This window comes from Saccoglossus kowalevskii, chromosome 14, assembly GCF_978046115.1.
Source record: "Saccoglossus kowalevskii chromosome 14, keSacKowa6.1, whole genome shotgun sequence".
Classification (NCBI taxonomy): Eukaryota; Metazoa; Hemichordata; class Enteropneusta; family Harrimaniidae; genus Saccoglossus; species Saccoglossus kowalevskii.
Window position 1 is genome coordinate 13,208,689 of NC_140654.1, and position 6,000 is coordinate 13,214,688.

Sequence of the window (6,000 nt, forward strand, 5' to 3'; positions counted from 1 at the left end):
CTCTAGATTGGTTAAAATTTGCATGGGAAATGACATGACTATTTATTGCGCAAAATTGCAATGCAAATGATATGCAAATGATATGCAAATGATATGCAAATGAGTGTGTTCTCATAGAGTTAACTACGATACTTGTTTACTGAAATAAACATCTACATACATACACAAAAAAACTAAAAAAATAAATAAACCTATTTATTTGAACTAAAATGCACTAGGACATTAGAAGACATTACGTTATGTTATTAAACCGGATTTGTTATTTTTATTACGAAAACGATCAAATGACAGACGTGTAAATACTTTCTGGGAGTCTGTATGTAGGATCCGCGGTAAAAAAAAAGTGGGATCCGAGAGTCCTTTTTTAATTATGTGGGGATTTGACCTTCTTTATCACCCTCATGATGAACTTTGATTTCCCTTGTGATAGTTTGATTTCACATTTAAGTCTAAATTTAGAATTAAGATTCTCTAATACCAACATCATATATAATAGAACTTTATTAAAAAACTATCCCGGAGCCTATTCCTACTTTTCGTCTTGATCTGAGAACACCTACCCCGACTCTCACCCCTACCGAGACTAGCACTGAAAAGTACAGATGATACTTCTGGAGAATCATTATTTGGTAAATTAAATAATGTCATCATCATTTAGGTATTGTGAAATGCACAATACAACAAATACAACACAATCGCAAAAAATCGAACTTGTAATTTCAAAATTCGGATTTGTTAGCAAATCTAGAAATTGTATCAAATATATCACAGTTTTTAATAGACTTTCGAGATTTTCTAACGGGAAATATAAAAAGTATTATTGTTAGGTAAATAAGGTCTCTCGATGAAACCTAATCCACAATTTTCGACACTAAAGCCTATACAGGTGGTATAGCGATCGGTCATTTCGAAACCGTTCGAAAACTAAAACAGCCACAAACACGAGGTACATACCCTTCACGCACATTGTCGTGATTGCATGATGTACAGTTGGCAAATAAATTTGGCACATTCTTGCCCCAACTTTGAAATCACTGCAAATGTTTTATAACTAAAAACGTGGAGTGTTTTACTTAAAGTCGCAAATGAGTATTTTTTAAACTGAAAGATGTTTTTGCAAATAAAATGTGTTTGCACCAGAAGCACGTATTGAATAGTGTTCATTATCTCGACACTTTTCAAACAAGGGCGGTAGGCTAAAGTGCTTGGGTTTGTACAATACTAGAGATAAAAAAAAATAATACATGAATATGTTCCTTTCTGGCTAAATTATGTATTAACAAGTCATTGTCAATGACACGTCCCCGTTCCGTTCATATTTGAGTGACATATACATTCAAAGCAGATCATGACCGAAATGCACCTGCATATGTACAACACATTGTACTAAATCTGAACAAAATCCATCCATGCATGACTGAGATCCGGTTCCGGAATGGTGAAAATGTGCGATTTCAATGCATTTTTGGCCTTAAAGCGGCCGCCATTTGGCTATCGTTAATGAGATCATGAAACAAATGCACATACATATTTGTGACATGATGTACCTTGTGTGTGTGAAGTTTGAACTCGATCAATCCAGGCATGTCTCAGATACGGATCCAGAACTGAAATCTTTAAAACAAAATGGCCGCCAGTCGGCCATTTCAAACCCGATCCAAAAAAAAATGACGTGCATCAAGGTCCTATTATGTTTAATGTATGTACCAAATTTGAACAAAATCCGTCCATGCATAACTGAGATCCGGGTCCGGAATGGTGAAAATGTGCGATTTCAATGCATTTTCGGCCTTAAAGCGGCCGCCATTTGGCTATCGTTAATGAGATCATGAAACAAATGCACATACATATTTGTGACATGATGTACCTTGTGTGTGTGAAGTTTGAACTTGATCAATCCAGACATGTCTCGGATACGGATCCAGAACTGAATTCTTTAAAACAAAATGGCCGCCAGTCGGCCATTTCAAACCCGATCCAAAAAAAAATGACGTGCATCAAGGTCCTATTATGTTTAATGTATGTACCAAATTTGAACAAAATCTGTCCATGCATAACTGAGATCCGGGTCCGGAATGGTGAAAATGTGCGATTTTGATGCATTTTCGGCCTTAAAATGGCCGCTATTCGGCTATCGTTAATCGGATCATGATAAAAATGCATGTGCATATGTCCCATATAAGGTGTGATGTATGAGTGAAGTTTGAACTTAATCGGTCCATGCATGTTCGAGATACAGGTGATCACGGACGCACGCACGGACGCACGCACGGACGCACACAGGGCAAAACATAAGTCCCCGTTTTTGGACTACGTCCGAACGGGGACTAATAACATTGGAGTTAGAAATGAAAAAGCAGTACTACACACAGTGCGGTGATGACATGTTTTTGTTTTGTGCCTTCCTCGGTTTTAGAATACGTACATCTAGCGCGTACAAGACATGGACGCCCACTTTTAGAGAACGTGGGACGTTTTTAACGCGCACTTCATAATAAATAGATGGAGTATGACGCGTCTCAAGCTGGCCAATAGGTGTTCGCCATATAGAACATGTGATCATCAATTTCTCGTCCAATGCTCCTATCATTTTGTACGTGTACCATGCTTTTCATAGCATTATACAGGGGGGCAAGGGGTAGCTTGTACAGTTTTACGGGAAATAAAAAGGGCTTTTTACAATTTACAAGGAAAAAAAGACGTTTTTACAGTTTACAGTGAAAATTTTGCAATGAATTGTGTCATCTAGTCGTTTTACAGTTTCGAAAATGTAATTTCCCTGGATTATTCTTTACGATTTTTTATTTGGATGTAAATTCTTGTACGTACCGAGAAAAATGACACATATTTACTGTGTACGAAAAAATATTTGATTGATTACGTTGTACGTCTAGCCTGTGATTACAGAATTACGGAATTTATTTTTTTCAATTTACGTTGTACGAACAAAAAAATATTGCAATTACGTTGAACGAAAATACCCCTCCTCCAATTATAGTGTATGTTTGGCGTTTATAAAAACAAGGTGTACATCATGGTAAATTATTTAGAAACATATTTCAGTATTCTGGGCTCAATATTAAATGTTTGCTGTAAAATCCAGTCACTTCGATAATCGCTGCTGTGCTAACTACTCTTCATGGTGTATCGCGGTAACTAGATGTGTAGTTGCCGATCTGTGCATAGTTAGTTTCAGAACGGACGAAATAATCTTACCGTCGATAAAATACGATATAATTTGTAAAGAAAGTACAATATTACAAGATTACACACGCATTGGAATGACCCACTGACGTTTTCACAACTGTGTTCACAATTGCAGGAGCAATGATTGTTAACTAAAATAAAAACTATAATGAGTAGGGAATTATGTAAATTTCATTTCAATACAATTCAATCTAAATCAGTGCATGGTTTTCTTGAAAAAGAAAAGAACTGAACAAAATGTATAAACGCTATCGTTAACAATTTTGCACATTTGCCCCCCGCTCTTTTTACAATCTAAAAATATAACAACCATTCAGATTTGCGTTGTTTAAAAAGACCTTCAAAATATATTACAAAGATAACATGCAATGCTACACCTATGAAATATTTATAGGGAAACTTTGATGGTCTTGCATTTTTACACAAACTTTTGACAAGGTCTCATAATGGGCAAATGCCACTGTAATCATGTTATTGACACCAAATTGAATTGATAACATAAAATTGAAAAACATGTTTAGGTACTATTCACTTATTCGTAGGCTCACGTTTACTCGTTGGTTTGACCTGTTCAGTGGAATGTACCATTGATGTGAAGTCAGTTGTATCTTCCCTCTGTGTATAAGTTATCATTGTAGTTGGGAAATTCGCCTTCAATGTACTTTGAAAAACCGTGCTGCCTATGTCTGAAAATAACGAGGTTAGAATCACAGCATGTCTGGTTGCTGGGTTCTTCTAAATGGCTGCATTGGCAGTGCGATCGTTGTCATATACGTACGAAATCACCGCTTGTGAGATATCTCTACATCCTGCATAAACACATTATATACAAGCGCAACAGAACTGTTAACGACTACCTACATACATAATTAAATGTGCTGAATAGAAGTTTTTCATTCTCCATGCAATACACTACATACAATCTAAACTGTTAAAGATAATTCTAGGGATATAAGAAAAATGTTGTTATTGATACATATAATAGATCACCCATGTTTTGAATTGAATTACAAAAATGATAAGAAAACCTATACATGTCGATGAACGATTCAATCTCCGATCAATTGCTTAAAAAAATATACAAAGCCAAATTACGGATAATTGACAAAAACACAGCACGCAGGTCAGTTGTATGTCATTTTCAATTAATATTTTATAATCCTTGGTGGGTCATTAAACAAAAGCAATTCAAATAAGTGTATTTGCAACATACCGCCATTCAAAACAGCAATTGCTTAAATGGTGTGTTAAAGGCTCATTCATTTCTAATATCTCGAGACAATCCTACGACCCTAACTTAGTCTATAGTATCGTTCCAACGACTAATCTAAACTTTGTTAATATAAAAAACTTATATAAACAATTGAAGAATAAAAGCGTGTGTCTGCAGGGCGGATTTGAAATTATTCATCACACATATTATTAACAGATGGACACATCCGTTTGTTATTCAAGTGGTTGCATACATCAGATTTAACCTCGTGTGGACAAAATTATAATTATTATTAATCATTTGCATGAATGACACTTTTCGGTATTTAGGATTTTAGGATGTTCACGACTAACTTGAAGTATACTAGTAATCTTGGCCCAACATGTTTTAAAAACACACAGATACAATATTGTGTTTTTAGGAAACATCAAAATAGCAGAATATGCAGAAATTTTAACATGTACCATCGTGATCATATTCCATTCGTATACATCATACTTTTCTGAACTGCTAAATTTAAGTATATACACACTGGGGAAGGTGAGAATAAGGATTCCCACTACAATTGGTAGAATAACAGTATTGCGCGGTTCACGACTGTGATAATGATGATACATGTCAGAAGTCGATGTGTAAACAAAGGACAGACTTACTATTATTATTATCATTGTGCATACATAATTTCAACTTTAGTATACACGCACCTTATAAAGAAAAATATCACATCTGCTGCGAAATCTGCGAAACCATTTATGATAAAGTGTTTGTTATACGGTAAGCCTCTTGGTATCATATTAATTACTAATTTAAATCATACCGGTTATTTCCACTCAATACATTAATTTAATCAATGACTGTAATTATTGCACTTTATGCTGTACAAAATATTATGGAATCAAAGTTGAGAGTGAAATTATGATTAGGAAGTGTTGGTAACTACTCATTTCAAAATGTTATTTCATTTGGGAACATAGCTTTTGTGTAAATCATGATGTTTGCATCTTCAGATAATTATATTTTTAGACGTTTATAGAAGTAATAGACAGATTATTTGTTTATAAACAAATCTTTTTTTTTAAATAAACTTATCCCTGCACTCTTGGAAATTAAGAAATGAAGCTTCCATCAGGGAGACAATACAATTCAATGTGAATCAGAGCATAAACTAACCCGGCACACAAATAGTGTACAGGTTATTGGCTTTTATAGAAATATGTCCAGGCTATAACATTTTCTTTGGAGAATGGAATTTGTATATCTACATACGTATGTGTGTATGCAAAAGCTCGTCTTTGACAGCGAACAACTACTAATGTATATTTTGTCATCGGCTCGTGTTTGATTCATTTATTCAACTGGAATAAAAATTCGAATATATGTTTACAATATACCTCCATCTGATTGAAAAAGTAAGAAGTGTATGCGCCACTGTTTTCTCGGTCGAGTCGAAATGTTTGTCCTTTATTGGGTTCAGTTTTCAATTAGGTGTAAGGCACTCTCACCACCTAAAATCGGGGAAAGTGCTTGAAGGGTATATTTCTTAGCAGTGTATGAGCATTCAACTACAAAAAAATCGTTTG